This window comes from Musca autumnalis, unplaced genomic scaffold, assembly GCF_047663935.1.
Source record: "Musca autumnalis isolate F117 unplaced genomic scaffold, ASM4766393v1 scaffold_3, whole genome shotgun sequence".
In the NCBI taxonomy this organism is placed as follows: Eukaryota; Metazoa; Arthropoda; class Insecta; order Diptera; family Muscidae; genus Musca; species Musca autumnalis.
The window spans coordinates 81884480-81905590 of NW_027411866.1; the positions used below are offsets into that span (position 1 = coordinate 81884480).

The 21111-nt window shown below is 35.1% G+C and overlaps 1 protein-coding gene across 4 annotated transcripts in view; it reads left to right on the forward strand.

The window, feature by feature from the left end:
* dpr18 (defective proboscis extension response 18) overlaps positions 1–21111 on the forward strand; it is a 567617-nt gene that overhangs the window by 60362 nt on the left and 486144 nt on the right. For 3 of the 4 annotated variants that reach the window (XM_073977849.1, XM_073977846.1, XM_073977847.1), the window contains one exon: positions 8104–8134. The exons of the other annotated variant lie outside the window; for it this stretch is intronic. The gene's annotated coding sequence lies outside the window, so the exon portion shown is untranslated. The remainder of the gene's footprint in view (positions 1–8103; positions 8135–21111) is intronic. 4 annotated transcript variants of the gene reach the window in all.

A 21111-nucleotide genomic window follows, 5' to 3' on the forward strand; every position in this document is an offset into this window, starting at 1 on the left:
ACCGGGACTCTTATTTATCAGAATAAACCAACACCTATCAAATATGTTTGCATTATTCAGAAATATTCACGGCTTTTCTCATGTGTATTGAGAAAAATTTAATTTAAGTAAGTTTCAAAAAATAAAATTTGGAATGAAATATATGTATATGGGACTATAAATACATCTGTACCGATTTGTTTGAAAATTGGCTCAATGTTTTTTGTTGGCTAGTTCAGGTTGCATGTGTCAAATTTCAGTGATTTTGGTGCATTTTTATCTCTTATCAGATGCGAATATATATGGAAGCTGCATCCAAATCTGGACCGATTTTCATTATTTTCTATAGGATTAATCCTTGTACAGAAGATATGCTTTGTGCAAAATTTTATATCAATCCGACTATAAATGAGCTTTCTAGGGATTTTGATCACATTTTAACACAAATTTCCCCTCTGTGCGCCGTTCAGACTCGGAGTTAAGCTGTGGGTCCCATATCATAGAGCGAATATGAATCGGGGTACACTCACTCATTGATATGAGAGAAGCCCCCCTTGCCCCTCAGGGATGTTTGTGAAACAATTATTATTTAAGCTTGGCCAGCATCCACAAAGTTATTTCTTACAATAAGTTTATTTGTTCTATAAAGAAATTTTGATTTGTCGAATGCTAATTCCCAGGGGTAGTGGTGTAGGGTATCACATGGTCGGTCCCGTCCGACTATATCCTTGGCTTACTTGTTTAATATTAATTGTAAATTAATTTATCGTTGGATTCGAGCTTAATGACTGTAATTTTTTGTATTTACCATCGAAAGACGTTATCCATCATATCAATATTTTGATGCAAATTTAACTAAAAAGTCAAAAGTTGAACTCTGGCCTTGGATTTAAGCTTTAGAAGATAATTATAACACTATTGAAAACAATAAGATGTTGTCTATTGAATTAAAGACACACAAGTTCAAGTGGCATAGGTATAATTTTTTAATAATAAGTCAAGAAGTTGCCTTTCTGATTGCTGATTTGATATGCATTTTTACCAACAAGGGTGGATGCAATATATACCTGAAATTATTAAAAACAACAAACAAATTGATATTATCCCGATAAAAAACATATGTGTTTTTAATTTAATTCTCACTTTAGCAATATCAGATAAAAACAACTTCCACTTTATCACAATTTGTTATTGCTCGACATCCAATTTTTATAGTCATTATTGGCAAACCACTCTATTTAGTTGTAATTAATTTTTAATTTCTTTGTTGAACTTTTTATAGCTTTGTTTTGTTTTTCGCCCCAATCATCAATGTCCGATTGCATTGAACAACATTAGTTAGATGGGCCTACAACAACGCTCTGGAATGAGTAATGAAAACAAAACATTTTTTTAATTAATTTATTCTGCTTGGTGTGGTTATGTTTGAATTGCAATTTTCCCCAATAGGAAAAAAAGAAAAACATTCCACATTAAGTTCATTTTAATTTGCAATTTTATAGTTGCAAAGTACGTGGTAATGATCTGTTACAAATTTTTATAATCACGTTATTGGAGGAGGTGGCAGGTGGTGACGTTGTCATTTAATGAGTTAGGTGTGACCACGTCAATATATTTCACATTGACTTAATTGGTGACTGCCAACCACCTTTTATCCACTACGCAAAGAGCTGGAAGAGCTGCAGTCATAGCAGTTTTTATGTCACGTTTGGTAGGACATAAATTAATTATTTGTAATGCAATAATTGATTAAAACTCGAATAAATAGATCACGTACTGTTTGGTAAATATTTACAGCTGTATTGAGCTGGTTTGCTCATTTTATAAATAAATAAAATAACAATGGTGAAAAATGTGTCTAGCATGCATGATTGTCTAAGCGGATAGTGTGGTTAATGATGGTCAGAAAAAATGTTTTCGTTATGTATTTTTATTATTTGCACATATTTTATATGAAATATATTAAATTACAGGACTTGCTGGAATAAATAAAATTGTAACATAACTTTATTTCATATACATATGTACATATGTATACATATTTTTTTTTCAATTCTGCTGAGTTAATGTAGTGTGTTTTAAACGTTGATAACATTCCAAAAATTACAGAAATTTAATACAAATTATTGTTGTAAAATATAGAGAAATTGAAACTACACCATTTTTACCAGAAAAATACTGAAACGAACAATTATTGAGTATTCATAAATTTTTAAATAGATATTTATGCATGTAAAGTCCTGTCAAAGCCATATATTTAGTTTATTTTATCTACTTACACAGTGTTGCGCAGATTTATGCATTAATTCAATTTTTCGTTACAATTTTTTAAAATGTAACATTTGGTGTCCATTTGTTCTTTGTACAGAGAACTTTCAACAAGTTGTTTTTGTACTTTGTAGTTGGATGAGATGACAACAACAACAGTATTGACTGATCCTTGAGAATAGGAATTGCAAAACAAAAGCAACAGCGGAATATTATTAACAATTGTCGCCTTATCGGTCTTAATTAGCTGTGCAGAATATATGTTTGGAGAAATATGTTTGGATCCAAACAAATATTTGTTTGGGACTGGTTGCAAACAAATATATGTTTGGATCCAAACATAATTTGTTTGTGTCCAAAGAAATATATGTTTGCAACATTTTGTAAAATATCTCACCTTTATTTCTTTGGGTACCAACATATTTTTTATGTTAAAAAAACTTTTTTATGGGTGGAGAGAGGATTTTTGTCAAAGAGAGTAACAACAGGGCTCTCGCGGATGCGGAATGCTATTTTATAATAAAGAGCTGTGTGTATTAGGGTTATGACTTTTTTACAACCTCATATCCCTGTATCATAGCGTGATGAGTTTTGACATAAGATTACATAAAATCTTAATTATAAGGTGATTCGGTGAAAAAACCTCACGCACAAAATGATTTTAAAATTTGAATTTATCAAAATTATAGACAATTTTTTGAAGTCACTGTAAACAGATATATAATTGAAAATAAACTTTAGAGCCACTTGCGATAATTAAAATGACATAAAATTTATTTCTCACTATTTTTCTTCAATTCTGAGAATCGTAAAAATGTTGTAAACGCTTTTATTCAAAAATATAAATTTTTAACAAAAAACAAAAAATTTAAAATTTTTTCAAAGTGACTTTTTCGCGACTTTTTTAATATTTGAATTAAATAAACGTTATTATAGTTATTAGTAGGCATATATTTATTCATTCGGGCAAAAAAAAAAAAATAATTTTTTGAAAAAAAATTTTTTTTTCATTTCATATATTTTTTCAAAAAATTATTTTTTTTAAAATCGATTTGTGCCTGAACTTTTTTTATATTTCAATGGAATAAACGATAGCATAGTGATTAATAGGCAAAAGTTCATTCATCCCTGCTACAGGAAATCATTTTTGAGGAAAAATGTCAAAAAGTCATAACCCTAGTGTGTATGGTGTAATAAGATACACTGCCAAACACATGTGTTTCGTGATTTGTTGTTGTAAACCAACGTATTGTTCTTTTTTCAGTTTTCTAAATATGTGCAATAGTTGAGTGAAGACGGTAAAGTGAGTGAATAAATCAGTGTTTTGTGTTTTCTTAAAGAAATTGTGCTTTTTAGTAAATTAAATGCCCAATACATTTTATAATTGGAAAATTTATAATTGAATCCAATAAAATATGGACAAGGAAGAAATCGAATATAATATTAAAATATGTTTTATTCCACAACTAAGGAGAAGCGTTCAACGATGTTTTTTATAACTTTTTCTTTTTAAAAGTGTGACTTTTTATAAATTATTTCATTCAACTTTTCTTTTATTAAAGTCTGTAATGTATTTCTTTGGTGTTTTTTATGTACCTATGTATCTATTCTTGCTTTTGTGATTGGTAGTTCTATGCCTTTCAATAAACCACTACAATTTATAAATGTGTGTATATTAGGGTTATGACTTTTTGACATTTTTCCTCAAAAATGATTTCCTGTAGCAGGGATGAATGAACTTTTGCCTATTAATCACTATGCTATCGTTTATTCCATTGAAATATAAAAAAAGTTCAGGCACAAATAGATTTTAAAAAAAATAATTTTTTGAAAAAATATATGAAATGAAAAAAAAATTTTTTTTCAAAAAATTATTTTTTTTTTGCACGAATGAATAAATATATGCCTACTAATAACTATAATAACGTTTATTTAATTCAAATATTAAAAAAGTCGCGAAAAAGTCACTTTGAAAAAATTTTAAATTTTTTGTTTTTTTTTTTTTTTTTTTTTTTTATATGATGATATTTTTCGGCTTAAGGTCAGTAAAAAGCGTTGTTTATTTTTGATGATTTTCTTTATTTATTCCGATATTTCGATTGACATCGTCAATCATCTTCAGGGAAATTTGTTGAGAAAAGCTGTTGGTTTCTTTCACCGTTTAGCACAAATAAATAAATAAATTTTATGTCATTTTAATTATCGCAAGTGGCTCTAAAGTTTATTTTCAATTATATATCTGTTTACAGTGACTTCAAAAAATTGTCTATAATTTTGATAAATTCAAATTTTAAAATCATTTTGTGCGTGAGGTTTTTTCACCGAATCACCTTATAATTAAGATTTTATGTAATCTTATGTCAAAACTCATCACGCTATGATACAGGGATATGAGGTTGTAAAAAAGTCATAACCCTAGTGTATATGTTAGTGATAGCCAGTGAGCGCTTACTGAGAGCAAGTGAGCATACATTTTAATGTGTTTACATTGAAATTTACGCTCCCTTGCTCTCAGTAAGCGCATACTGGTGCATGTGTTTGTTTTTTTTTTGGTGGCTTTAGGGTTTGTATTTGTTTGCACAAAAACATATAATTTGTTTGCACCCAAACATATAATTTGTGTGCAGGACCCAAACATATAATTTGTTTGCACCCAAACATATATTTGTTTGCAAGACCCAAACATATGTTATGTTTGGGACTAATTGCGAACAAATATATGTTTGCTGCAAAATATGTTTGGGACATATGTCAGAGAGGCCTTTTTTTCCTCCGTGTATATTTGCTGAATAATAAATAAAAAAGTTAAACAACCGAATATTGGTAAACACAATACATCCTTTTGTAAGCCCCTTGAGGTCATCGGCACATTGTGGTTAAAAATGTTGGGGAAACTTTAAAAATAATGCGTATAGGAACATACTTACTGCAACGAGAACAGGTTATGTATTTCTTGTAATTATATTACTGTAAAATCTTCGTCTTCTCATACAGATGATTAACTGATGGAATTTTTTGTGGCAATAGAAGTTTTGAATGTTATCAGCGTACCCTTTTCGGAGTTTCTTGTATAGTTATCATAACTATTCTACTGAAAATTGCCTTCATGTTTTATGTGGTTGTGACTTAAAATTGGGAATTTAACTCAAATTTTACAATATTTTGATGAAACTAAAAAACTCAAAGAACTAACTTTACGGTGTCAGGTGCAATATGAAATATCGCTGTGATTATATCGTCTTCTATGGCTTTATGGGCGGAAAGTAAGCGGCAAATTTGTACATCGCGTCTACAATAACGTCTAACTATTATAATTATGGCATATAATAGGAAAATATCTGTCATTATGAAAGGTAAATGACAGATTTTCTACCACCCAATCCCTCGTATATAGTGGACTTTATCTATGAAGAATGCTCGGGCAGCCATGTAGCTAAAATATTATGTAAACTTTTCAGGCACCTAACTTCAAAAAGTTCCAAAAATTAGACCGATAGTGCATTTTTCCTTCAATAAAAGTCCTTATTGTATTTATAGTAGGAAAATTGGTATTCTGTCCAATCTAATATGCAACTTATTTCTTGAAATCGATTTAAAATTAATAAAAAAATTTTCTAACCAAAGTGGTCATGTCGAATACTAAATAGTAAACATTTGAGATTTGCTATATGAGATTTGAGATTGGGATCAAAGTGTAGTCTTAACGGATTAATCTTAGAAATATAAAGCATTCAAAATATCCTCTTTAGTATACTTTAAATGGAAAACATTTTTAGTAATGAAGGTGGTTCACTTTCAATGTGAGCAACTGTACATATTCTCGATCAGGATAAAGTTCTAATATGGGCTATATCGGTCTGCGTTTTGGTATAGCCTCCATATAACGGCACCTCCGGACTTTAGGTATTTTGGGGATTTTTTGTCCGAATTAGCTGTAATTTGACATTTGAGGTTCCCAGCAAATTACAGTACATCTCGATTTTAGGTGTTTTGAATAACGATCTGTAATTTGATACATAAGGTTCCCAGTAGTCACAAAATGTTTCCACCAAAAATTGTAATAATAGATCCATGTTTTGGTATAGGCCCCATATAAGGATATCTCCCTAAATAGCAGTAACGTAACAATTGACATTCTCAGTGGTCGTAAAACTTTTACACCAAAAATTGTGAACATAGGTCCATGTTTTGGTATAGGGGCCATTCGCACGATAACTCTCGAACTGATGAACCAAAATTTGGCTTTCGTAATATTTTGTCTAAACATAGTTCAAGTTCCAAGATTAGCCATATCGGTTCACACCTTCAGGTACCTCCCACACAAAATTTCGGAAATGTTAAGTTTAAGACCTGTATAGGAATTCTGTAACTTGTATCGGTATAAAAGTTGTTAAAATTTCTTTTGTTTATGTAACAACTACAAAACAAACAAAATAAACAATGAGTAAAGTTGTTAAAAAGGTACTGAATAGGGGCTGTTCTCGGATTGATTTGATTTTTGTTGTTACAACTTGCATTAGCTGCCCCCATTACGATGATACACATACGAACCCCCAGTGACTGAACATCTGAAACACTAATCCCCGAGTGGCCCAACATCTACAACACGAAGCGCCGAACTACCCCACTACGAGCCCAGAATCGCCTACTGCCCGAACACCCACGACACTAGCATTGGGTATCCGTTCAAGCGAACAACGACGCATAGCATCCACGATCATAGTCAACAACGAATTACCGAGTTCGCGATTATCTCCAAATCGCCTAGTATCGAACAGCGAATCATCGAGTTTCCGATTATCTTCAAATCGCCTAATACCGAATAGTGGATCATCGAGTTCGCGATTATCTCCAAATCGCCTAATACCGAACAGCGAATCATCGAGTTCCCGATTATCTTCAAATCGCCTAATACCGAACAGCGTATCATCGAGTTCCCGGCTATCTTCAAATAGCCTACTACCGAACAGCTGATCATAGAGTACCCGATTATCTTCAGTTCGTCTACTACCGAACAGCGAATCCGCGAGTTCCCGATCATCATCAAATCATTTATTACCCAGCAACGAATCCCTAGCCGTTCGCTCTTCCGTATATTGCTGAACCCCGAGTCATCCAGCTCCAAGGCATCTACGAATCGCCGCATCCGAACCTAATAACAATCCGAGCTGTCGACGCCAACCATTCCAATTTACCATTATTTCGAATTTTCATTTGTAGTGTCGAATATCCTGCATTCACTTGGTGCGTTTCAAATGCCAAAAAAGTCCCAAGTGGGTACACACTAGTATGGTTTTAAAAAATCGATGTCGGATTTTTTATGCGTTACCCCCCAAAGTATTTAGTATTGTTAGATTTTGATATTGCCAAAATTTGAGCACAATCGGAATGTGTTAACACGTGTCATTGGCGCCTCAAAGTTTGTATGGAGTAAAAGGTGAATGTTGTGCTAATGGCAACATTTATTGTACAGTCGATGTGAAAATTTTACAAGTTCATTGCTGTGCTAGAAAAAAAGTCCTACAAAATTTATATAAATCGGGTAAGGTTTTGATATTGCTCTAATAGTATATTTGACCAATTGGGGGCCCTATAATATAGCCTTATATTAAAATCCAGCAGATTTTCACAATTTTTTCTAGGATTACCTGTTTAGCCACAGAAATTTATAAAATAAAATTTAAATGTGGCCTTTAGAGCAATTTCGTGAAAATTCACCTTTGAGATCACCACAGAGATTGAACCATATGTTTACAACTACAACACTTTCACGTTTAAAAAAATTAATATTTAAAGCTAAGAAAAAACCGGATGAAAGAAAACTTAATCTTAAATAATGTTTTGTTTTTATTTCAGAAAATTTGGGCTTTACTAACTATGTATAAGGGTAAGTGTCCACATATTTATTCCATATTAAATTTTCACATGTTAAACTATATTGTTGTAAAATAATCTCACTATGCTTACTTAAAACTAATTTAAAAACTAAATGGAAAAATAATAATTCTTGTTATTTCGAAGTAATTTTTTCACCAAATTAAGTATATGTATACATATGTACATACAATTTGTTGTTATTTTTACACACATATCTGGTATATGTTGAGGTCAGGCTAATGCCATTGCTCATAGTGAATAAATGAATATGTTCCATTTGCAAGGATATTTTTTGTAAACGTGTTTCACATTTCATACATATTTTACTTTAGCATTTCACCACCACCACTACCACATAAGTGAAAAGTAATGGAATATAAAAACAACTCCAAGCATTCATAATAATTTTTTATGGAAAATATAAAATTAGTTTTACTTTGCAATTTTTCTCCCCTACAAAAAAGAAGAAAAAATACCAAAACAAATTACTTGCATATCCCATTATTATGACTATTCATTCACATTTTCATTTCATTCTTCATTTGTAATACAAAAACCAAAAGTAGAGCAAGAGAATGAAATTGACCTTTTGTTTTAAAGGGAGAACCCCAAAAACAACTTTTCATTTTCAAAATTACAGTAAATGTTAATTGGCGTCAGACTTTGAAATAATAATTAAGCCAATGCGAACAACAATCCGGCATCGCTTCGAAAAATAACAAAACTTTACGCATCTGGCTTACTTTAATTAAATATTCCAAGCATATAACTGTCAAAAGATCTGCAAAAAACAAGTGAAATAAAATTTAATTTAAAAACTTGGGTTACAATTCGAATGAGAGCTACATTATTGTTTTAATAAATATTACAAAATTTCCAAGAGTTTTGTAATGCATCAAGTGTTCGTTTTCAAATATTTTTAATATCTTAACGAAGTAATGTATGCTTAATTGATGTATGTAGCTGTACATGTAAGCTTAATACTATAATGTTTGTTCCGACGTAAACCTGCAAATATGTTGTTTGCTAGAATAATAAATATATGTACATATGTATATTAGGGTTATGACTTTTTGAATTTTTTTTCAAAAATGATTTCCTGTAGTGAGAATGAATGAAATTTTGCCTAATAATGCCTAAAATTAAATTCATTCCATTTTATTATTAAACGAGAAAATTAATAAACAAATAAGAAAAGTCTGTAGGTGGACGGAGCCGACCATGGGATACCTATACCACTCTATAATACTTATGACCAAAACCAAAAAGTTATCTAACATGACAAAGACATTTTTGTAGCAGGAAAGGAAAATTTAGTTCACACAAACTAAAATGTAATGAAACCCACTTATGTAGTACTACTACTTCCGTTGTTTAACCGCTACGTTATTTAAATTTTTACCAATTTCACACAAAAGTTTCAGTCCATTTAACCCGCTAAGTATTATCTGATCTTCACGTTGGTTTGTACGCTTCTTCTTCATCATAAACTCAAACTTTGTTTAAAATTTTGCGGGTTATTATTTTGACCTACAGAGCCGCTACAAAATTGTTTAAAATTTTGGTTTTGGTCCATTTCATCGCCTCGCCAAAAACTAATCATTTCTATGCTGGCCCGAACCCAACCTCTTTAAAAATTCGTTACAATCGGTCCATAATTGCGGCCTTAAGCTTGTTTACAATTTTTAATGGACGGACACACATCGCTAAATCGATTTATCTCGTCGAGATATGAATTTTGGCATACCAAATAATGGGTCTAGGACGAATATTTCGTGGTATTACATAAACTTTTGGAGAGACAATATGTAGCATGGGATAAAAATGTGGTTCTCTACCAGGGCTTCGGAGTCGAGCCATTTTTGGTCAGACTCCGACTCCAGTCCAATTTTTTTCTCGACTCCGACTCCAACTCCGGAGTCGGCTCCGAAAATAGATAAAATAAAATTCACAACTTAAATTATAGCCATTTCAGTTTGAACCTATATTGTTCTTTTTTTCGTTGACAATACGGAATACAAAGTAACAAGCACTTCAGTATACTTCACACTTCAGAACATGTAGCAAAACCCTTCAAAGCAACTGCAATCGGACGGTATCGTTACAAGGCTTCTACCTAAACACCAACATACGAGTATATTTACAAATTTTCCGAATTAGACTTATGTACCCAATGAGACTCGAAATATCAAATTACCATAATTACTGTCCGGTAACACTCTTTGTAATTTCTTGAGTTATGGAAAATTAACGATATTTTAACACCGCATCGAGATAGAAGCCTATTTCCACTTGACATACACTTTCGTGGTTAAGGTTACTTGAGGTTCACATTTTAGGGGTTTTTATGTTTTCACGATTTTGCTTGAAAACGGTAAGTCCTATCGTAATGGGGCTAAAGAAAATATTGTTCCTACAAAAACTCACTAGAGGATTGACCTTTATGATTTGTTCGTAGGTTTTACCATTTTTGAGATATAGAAGTTTAGGTCACATTTTTAGGTTTTTATTGTTAGGTTTTCACCATTTTGCTTGGGAACGACAAGTCTTATCGAAATGGTACTGGAGAAAATCATATAGCTTTGGAAATTCTCTACAATACTGACTTTTGCAATATTTTCCTAGGTTGTATAATTTTTGAGATATATAAATTTAAGTTGGTAAATTGTAGTCATGGTATAGTTTTATAAAGAGGCGATACAGTCAGTACGGTAAAACCTACGAAAATACCATGAAGGTCAATCTTGTAGAAAATTTTCACTGCTACAACATTTTCTTTACACCCATTTCCATAGGACTTGCGGTTTTCAAGCAAAATCGTGAAAATTTAAAAACCCCCTATAAGTGTGAAGTTTGACCGCGATTTATTTAAAAAGCCCTCCGGCTATTGCAGTTTCAGAATCCGCGAAAACTTCTCAGGTGTAAGCTCCTTCCATTTAAATTTGGTTAAGGGGCACCGTGGTAGGTCTTTCGTATAATGTCCCTTAAAGTACTACAAGGTATTTCATAGAAGTCCAGCAGTTTTTTTACAGCAGACATAAATGACTTCTAATAAAAAAAAAAAACAAGAGAAGACCAGTGAGTCTTTCTTAAAATGACCTGTAAAAGATCTTCCCCAAGTATATTTTGAGCATGCAAACATTATTCCAATTAATTGACCCAAAAATGCTTTCGATATGCATTTTGTAGTCAAAATAGAGATTAAGAGTTTTTTTTTAAACTATGATCATTTAAATAAATTAAATTGATTTGACAAATTTTGATTAATGTAGAACAGATTGTTGCCGAGCTTTTTTTCAGGAGTCGAGCTTTTTTTCACGACTCCGACTCCGACTCCAGCAAAATTTGCTAGACTCCGACTCCAGACTCCGACTCAAACTCCGACTCCGAAGCCCTGTTCTCTACACAGAACCCATTATATATTAGGCAGTAGGCCCGTTATCTAGCAAACACTTTATTGCAATTTACATCAGGGGAAAGGTCAGTACTTTTTTTCCATATGTACTACTACTTGCTACTTCGCGAAATATATATGTCCTCAATTAAAATATCGACCAAAAATAATTTTTTTATATTTTTCATACAAAAGTAAGGGTCCATTTCACCAGCTAAAGAATATCAGATCATCATTCAAAATTGTAGGCATCTTTTTCGACCTATACTCTTACCCGGAGCAAAATTTCACGATCATCACCAATAAGAATAGGGATCTATTCTGATCTGAACGCGACCTCCATACAAAATTTCGTGACGATCGGTCCATAATTGCGGCCTGGAGCGTGTTTACAATTTATAATGGACAGACGGACGGACGGACACACATCTCAAAATCGCTTTATCTCGTCGAGATATGAAGATTGGTATACCACATTGGGGTCTCCGACGAATATTTCGCGGTGTTACATGAATTTTTACCAAAACAAACTTATAATACCCTTTTCCACATTGTGGTATAGGGTATAAAAAGTTCCGCACAAACCACTTTAAAAAAAGTTTTTTTTTAATACTATGAAATGAAAAAAAAATAACCTCAATGTATATAAGCTTTAGACTGACACGACAACGAGTTGTTAGATGTATTGCTAAATTTAAAACTGCGACGTCGGTTGGGTCTAATTTGTTAAGTGACTGCTACATCGTATATCCGCCGTCCCCACATACTTACAAACCAGTATATGCAAGTAGCTGGCAGTAATACTGAGGTGAATATAAATATACAACCTGGATGTTATATTCAGACATAACTTCCAATCTCATCACAACAGTCAGACGGATAAAATATTGGCTGGCGCTAAATGAAGTCCAAGAGAAGATGTGTGGCATTGACAACAGTCACTTCCACTTGCACCGAATCTAATAACAGCCGTTGGTCCTACAATTTGTTCGTGTCTTCGAGTAGCTCGTTCGATGCGTTCCTTCCTGTCGATTTGGTCACTTTCTGCGCTTGGTTGGCTCTGTTGATTCACTCTTTTTATATAAAGAGCAGGATAACTTGATGGTCAATAAGCCATGGGGTTCGAAAGACACGAACAAATGTAACCTAGTTAAACACCTTCATTCAGCGTGTTTTCAACTTCGTCGTCGGTATAGGAGAAATCCCTGCAGTATCCTCAATAAAAACGGATGCAGCATCTGATAATCGAAGTTACTGTTCAGCGCCCCGAAAATGAAAAGCTCACCGTCATCTGTAGCTTGCAACATTGCGATGGGTTCAACGTTTTGGAGAAGGATCGTACAATGAGGAAAGGAGGAGGACTTGTCTTCCTTATACACCAGTCTGTCCACTACGTACCTATGTATCTCGATTGAGCTTGACTCTAGTGACCCATACATGGAATGTATATGGGTAGCAGTAAAGTGTGGGATTGTCGAGGTAGAGTTGCTGAATGTGTACATGCCGCCTTTGAATAGCTGTGCTTTGCGTTATATACTCGACTTTATTTCGTTATTGGAGGCCAATAACTGTCTGGTACTAGGAGACCTCAATGTTCATCATGAGCAATGCCACATTGGTACGGGATTAAGTAAGTTGTGGACATCGGTTAAATCACTTTTGAATCAGGGAGTGTGCTACGCCGTATAAGGAGCACCTTCAAGCCGAGGAGGTACCACCACAATTTACTATGGGCGCTGTTGCAGACGTTATTGGAAACGCGAAATCATCCGAAGCGTTGGGCCCCCATGGAATCTCATTGGTAATGCTAAAGTAACTAGATGAACCTGGGGATGATGCGGGTCTTATCTTTGGTCACATATGTATATTTAGTGCAGTTCTTCCATCTGAGGAATATGAAAGTATCCGATGCTTACTCCACTATCACACTGTTCACCACCTGGACGCCTCAAATGAGGCTCACCTTGAACGTATGGGTTGAATGTCCACATAGCTGATTTAGTGCAGTTCTTCCATCGGAGGAATATGAAAGTATCCGATGCTTACTCCACTGTCACCCCGTTCACCACATGGACGTCTCAAATGATACTCACATATTGGTCGATGGTGCCCTTATGAATGTCGAGATGCTTGCTGCTGCGAAGTCTATCAGTCTTATTCCATTGTGAGACGTTTGTTTCAGCGTGGATACTATATTTGCCGACTGTTGGGCCAACGATATTCTCCCTTCCAATATTAGCATTAAAATCGCCTAGAATACTTTTAATGACAGGGGCAGGACCTCTTCTAAGCGATCGTAAAATATATCTTTGGTCTACTCATGCTTGTCTTCAGTGGAAGCATGAACGCAAATAAAGCTGCAGATTCACAGATCATAGCCCTTGAAAGGTTTGCGGGGGTGGTCAGCTTTAGAGGGGATTTGTTTTTCTCTTTCTTTGTTTTTTCATAGTAGTAACCCAGGGGTGGGTTACTGACACAAAGTGCAAACCAAGTTTTTGATGTTTTTATAGGTGAACGCGAGGCACATATTAACTCAATACGGGTGTTAGAAGTAGCTTCCCAGGTGACACCACGGGGAGCTCATTATTCACTAGAGATGAAAGAGGGACCAAGATAAGTCCTGGGCTTTGCCATATTAAAGTCAATTAGGGCCGTTGCTTGGTATTTTTCATCCCCCACGCCATTAATTGCATTCTTTAAAACTTACAGTGCCTAGTTCTTGGCTTTGCCATGTTATATTCTGTCTTTATCTCTATACCTTTTGTGCCTGACGTCATCTTAACCATTCCATTTCATGGATTTTTTTCCTACAACAAATTATGTTGTACTTTTGCGCTACTTTTGTTATAATCTTTACATTAACATTGGTCATTTGTAGCGTACTCATTTTATAGAGGAAAATATTTCAAATGTGTTATCCGTCCATTCACTGCAATTTCAAGTTTTTATATTCCACTTGTCATAGCCGTTCATCTGTGTTTTGTGTTATAGCTGCGTCCTTTAACTTATTACCTCGTTTTTTATGGCATGAGTAAGTAGCTCGATAATGCATTTTTCGGTTAAGTGGCAAGACATTTTCGAAAATGGTGAGCTTCTTTATAAGCGTGTATGTTTGCTTTTAGCCTTTTCTCTTTTTTTCCTTTCGTCCTGGAGCAACACACAAATTTGCTAAGTGTGTCATAACACTTAGGAGAATTTGTGTCTTATGCGAAATTTTGGATACCTTCCAAATACATATACAGACAGACACATGATGGTAACTGTACATGAAGCCACAAAGGAACAACAGCACTAATGGTATTGGTATCAACGATATGTGTCCTCCCATTAAATGTTATATGTACTTGAGATAGTGTTGGTGAGATGTTAGAGAGAACTAACGAAAACAACAGACTAGGAAGTTTTGATGGTGCCCCACCCCATTTTTAAGTTTGTCTTTATGTAACAAAATGTTTTATTCATTGCTTGCCTACCAAAATATTATCTGTGAACTTTCAACTGCATCACTTAAAAATTTTCCAAAGCATACACACAAACACTGGAATAAACTTAGACTTAGTGTAACCGGCTTTTACTTGAAAACCACTTTCAACAAAATTGTTACACTTTCAAATGCATATACTCCTATATATATGTATGTATGTACGTTTGGATGCATATGTGCATCTGTTTAGTAAGAAGATTGTATGTACTGCTTAAATATCTTTAAAAGTATAATAAACTATTTCCTTGAAGGAAAACAACCAACCACTTCTATTAGAGACTTTTTGTTTGTAAACTGTTTTTATCAAAAACTTTTCGAAATACCCACAAAACCTCATCTATGCCACTTTGGAATTTTTTATATAACAAAAATTCTTATAAAACGTTCATATTTATATTAATTTTATAACGATAAATTTTGTCAATAAATGTGGAAACCCATAAATTTGTAATAGAAAGTTATCCTTGTTTGTTCTGTCATGAATAAAAAGGAAGTGAAGAGGGAATTTTATTTTCAATTTCCTAGACTCTAAAATTCCTTTCCCACAGGATATTTACATTCATATATAGTGGGAAGAATCAATTGTACAAAACTAGGATATAAATGTGTCACCGAGCAGAAGATATAACAAGTAAAAAGTAAATAGGAACAATTAGTTTCCTTTCGGAATATCAGAATATATTATCTTTTGCTAAATTACTTTATATTGATACTTTTCTGCGTGGACGTTCTCTGCCCATTGAGATTACAAAATACCAAGTTACATCCACTTCAGAAGGAAAATGTAGCAACCCCCTTTAAAGGACGTCATTGTTTTTCTTTTCAAAATATGGACTTACTTAGCTGGCCGTCTACAAAATATTTGCTCCATAAGCCGAACTAAGAAAAAATTTACATACCTCTGTTTTTGTTGCTGTTGGGGATATGGTGTTTTCCGATTCCTTCTTCCACTTGTTGACTCCACATAAGCATTGGTCTTCCAGTTTTGCGTGTGCCGCCATGGGGTCCCTATTTATACACCTTTTTAGTGGGGTCATCATCGCTCATTCTCAAGGCATGGCCCAGCCAACTCAATCGTTGCAACTTGATAGGTTTAACTATACCGTTGTATAGACGATACAGCTCGTGGTTTATAACACGACGCAAGTACCCTTGCTTCGGAACCATACATTAGTACGGATCGTATCAGTGTTTTGTAGAGCGTTAGTTTGGTTTGACGAAATGTGGCTTTATTCTTAAACTGCTTACTTAGCTCAAAGTAGCATCTGTTGGCCAACACTATTTTCCTTCTTATTTCACAACTGATGTTGTTTGTGGTGCATATGAGGGTGCCGAGGTACACGAAGTCTTTTACTACCTCAAAATTTAGGATCTGTAGACGTATTACCTGTCGATACCATCAACTTGGTTTTATCGCCGTTTACTGACACACCGACTTTTGCAGATTATCTTTCGACTTTTCAATGGTATAATTTACTTATTTTACCGATCGACCCATGATGGCAATGTCGTCGGCTTAAGCAAGTAACATGTGGCTGTTTGTATATTTTGTTCCATTTCATTGACTTTCGCATATCGTATAACCTTTTCCAACAAGAGGTTGAAGAGACTACACGACAGGCGGTCTCGTTGTTTGAAACCTCTTTTGGTAGTAAACTTTTCGGAGAGGTTCTTTCCTATTTTTACTGAGGACTGAGTATGAGTTAAAGTCATCTTACAAAGCCGAATAAGTTTTGCGGGTATACCGAATTTAGACATTGATTGGAATACCGTTGAACATATAGGTCTGTCGAAGGCTGCTTTAAAATGGACAGAAATATGGTAGATGTCGATCTGCATTTCTTGGGTCTTTTCCAGGATTTGTCTCAATGAAAATATCTGTTCAATGGTGGATTTTCCCGGTCCAAAGCCGCACTGATATGGTCCAATTATCTCATTGACCATTGGCTTTAGTCGTTCACACAATATCCCAGATACTATATTTTATGCAATGCATTTTATGCATTTTTATATCCCTTATTGTGTGGGCGGGACATAGGATGCTCAGGATCCAATCGTCGGGTACGCGCTCGTCCTGCCAGGTGGTGCTAAGTCATCGGCTCCTTCGGCCTTATTATTCTTCAACCTGTTTACAGCTGCCTGTACCTCATCTTGGCTGGGCGGTATACACTCAATACCATCTTCTGGTTATCTTCAACTTCTCTAGTATTGGATACCAACGGTTAGGAAAAATGGCATTTCCATAACCGGAGCACACTATCTGTATCTGTTGTTAGATTTCGCTGCTCGTCTCTACAGAAGGACCGATGCCCAACTTCCGTGTTGTGTCTGTTCGTACTTTATTTGCTACGTGGGCAATACTTTGCCACTCTGCTGATTGTTATCGGGACGAGGGGTGCTTTCATTAAGCGCTTGGGTCAGTTGAGTGGAATATGTTGTGGCTATCTGTTGTGTTTGCAGCTTACCGATGCCCAACTTCCGTGTTGTGTTTGTTCGTACTTTATTTGCTACGTTTAGACGGGTACGTACCTTTGCTTCAATAAGGTAGTGATCCGAGTCCATGTTTGCTCCTCAAAACGATCCAACACACTCTATGAATGTCTTCCATCAATCACAACGTTATCAATTTGTTTTCTTGTTTTCTGATCTGGTGACAGTCAGGTGCCCTTATGAATATCGAGATGATTAAATCTGGTGCTGCTAACTACCATAGTTTGATAATAAAATTTTGTTATTGATCGCCAGCTCTGGATTGTAAAACCTTGGAGGATATATATTCCACTTTCGATGGTGAATCCATTTAAGGAGTCTTTAGCTACAAGTGACCCATTTTGTCAGTTATGTAAATCACTGTACACTTTTGGACAGAGCTCCAATTTACTCGTGAGTGAAAATTTGAGGGGAGGTGGTAATTTGTTTTGAGCGCAATTTTTTTGGTGTGGGTGGGGCAAGTTTCTTTGGGGGTGGGGTAAGTTTTTGTTTGGTGGTATGGAGGGGGCAAGTTGCCCCACTCAACTTGCTTAAATTCGAGAAGAGTTTCACTCGCGAGTGGCATTCGAGAGAATTCGAACGAGCTTCGGAGCACAACACAGATTGTCTGTCAATTTATATGAAATATTATTATATGGAAGATACCAAGCAAGGGCCCCGACCGGCTTTAACATAGCAAAGCCCAGGACTTATCTTGGTCCCCTTTTCATCTCAAGTGGACACTGACCTCCCCGTTGTACACTTGGAGAGCTGTCTTTAACCCCCGTAAAAGGTAGTGAGGTATCATGTATCATAAGAACGTTAAAAACTTGGGTTGGGCTTTGGGCTAGTAACCCATCCCTCCAAAAGCAACAAGGGAACATCCCTCAAAAAAAAAAAAAAAAAAAAAAAAAACAAAGGAAAAGAAAAACAACCCCCTCTTAAGTCGACCCCCGCAAACGGTTTATGGATCACGACCTGCCAATTTGCATCTGGAATGTTCGCATTCTTTATAAAGAAAGAAGGTGCAGTTTACGCATTAGTAGATGTACTTGAAAAATAAAAGGCCTATATTACTACCATAAAGGAAATACGATGGATTGGGAAAGGCGTCACAACAACAGCCAAAGGAGACGTACAGTATTATAGTTGCCATTACAAAAAACATGACTGAATGAATTGTAGTTGGTCGGAAGTTAAAACATCTGTACTCCAGTTTCACCCTAGTGAATAAAAGACTTGCTGCAATTCGGATAAAAGCTACATTTTTTAACATCAGCTTTATTTGCGCTAATTCTCCCACCGAGTACAAGGACGAACGGACAAAGATATATTTTAAGATCCCTTAGAAGAAATGTATGACCATTGTTCTGCCAATGACATGAACATTATTCTAGACAATTCTAATGCAAAAATTGGAAAGAGAATACCAGAGACCTACACCAAGGAGCACATGGTATGACCAGGAGTGTTGTGCTGTTACCAAAGAGAGAAATTCATCATATAAGCCTACTCTACAATCAGTAGCAACGCGTAGCGCACGGGAGAAAAGGAGAGAGGGGAAACGTCTTTTCCGCAGGAAAAAGAGAGAGGTGGAAAAGCGGGAGTGTGAAAAAATCGAGATGTACTGGAGCCAGAATAAAGTCCGAAAATTCAACCAAAGGGTGCAGCATCAAAATTATGGCTTTGGTAGAGGCACATCCTCCTGTAGCGACCACCAATGTAATTTGGTAACTGATGCAGATAGTGTGCTCGGGATACGGAAAGAGCATTTTTCCAAACTGCTGGTATCCAATCCTAGCGAATACGACGAAGATACCACAGATCAAATTCTAGAAGATGGTATCGAATGTATACTGCTCGCCCAAGATGAGGTAATGACAGCAAAAAACCGGCTGAAGAATAAGAAGGGAGCAGGAGGAGGAGAAAAACTGGAGGCAACGCCCTGATAAGGTATATACATCAGCTATTTAGCACCATCTGGCACTAATAACGCGTACCGGACAATTGGAACCTGAGCATCCTGTGTTCCGTCCACAAGAAGGGAGGTAAGACTGTGTGCCCTACCTACAGGGACATAAGTCTTCTCCCTTTTGATTACAAGATAGTGACAAATATGTTATGTCAACGACTAAAGCCTATGGTCAACAAAATAATTAGGCCACACCAATGCGACTTTAGACCTGGCAAACCAACAATTGACCAGATATTTACCCTGCAGCAAACCCTAGAAAAGACCCAAGAGATGCAGATTGACATTTACCCTCTGTTTGTCGATAATAAAAAGCAGCCTTCGACAGTCCCTTACGTTCTAAGGTATTCCAAGCCATGTCTTTATTCACTTCTTACTGGCTTATGCTGACGACATTGATATCACGAGTCGATCAGTAAAAAAGTAACTGATACCTTTAAGAAGGTTGAAGGAGAATCTCCTAAAGTGGGTCAGGCAGTAAACGGCGATAAGACCAAACTCGGACCAACTGTGAAAGTTTGTTCATATAATTTTGAGGTAGTTAAAGACGTCGTCTACCTTGGCACCGCCATAAACACTACAAAAAACATCAGTTGTGAAATAAGAAGAATTGTAAAAACAAAGCCACTTTTTATCATAATTAACTGTCGTAGGCCGATTTAATGAATGGGTGGAAGGTGTTGATCTGTTTAAAAACCACATTGGTATGGTCTCGTTATTACATTGACTGCAGGTTTTAGTCGCTCAAGCGCCTTTGTGTTGACACATATTATCTTGTATTTTTTCTTTTGCAAGGAAAAACCAGATTGAGGTTCCAGTAGAAGGTTATGTATTTCTCCAGCTGTACTGAGTTAACTTTCTTTTTGCAATGCGTAATGGAAACGAATTTCCTCTTTTCACTTTTCATTGTAGTCAATGTAGAGCCTTACCATTAAACCAATATGTTTATGTCTATGTGCAGATCTCTACAACAATTCCTATTTATTTTTTATTGACTCTGCCACCGTATTAAGACATAAATTATAAACGCTCTCAAAGGAAAACATAAATACTTATCGTTTATATCACCAACAAAGTGGGAACATTAATGCATATTCTGGATAACCTTTGTTCGGTATTTTCAACATAATTCACAAGTCATCGATTAAATACCATAAACATTTTTAAAGCCATTATTTACACATTTAAGATTTATCTGCTGGTGGCCCACATAAATGCCGAACGACAACGATATTGCAAAAGTCTACCTACGTGAGTGAAAAATTCAATACGATGGATAGAATATGTAACGCACAAATTATGGCAAAATGAGGGTCACATTTTATATTAGTCTTCATAAATTTCCAATTTCGATGCGAAGATTAAAACGTTGTGCAATATCAATGTCGCAACAAAATTAATGACAACATAAACGGCCAAAGCCAAAGTAAATCTTTTGTAATTTTTAGCCAAGTCAGGGTATACACCGGAGTAGGAAAGCTTAATTGTTATTTATATGGGGCAGAGTAAGTAATAAGGTCATAAATAATATAATTAAACATTAATGTTAAGCAAGGTCAGGTAGAACTTGTTAAACTTCGAAGACGAAGAAAATAAAATCTTTGATAACTTAGAGGGAGCCAAATTTGGAGAGAGTAGGACCTATTTTCAAACAAACAAAACAAATAA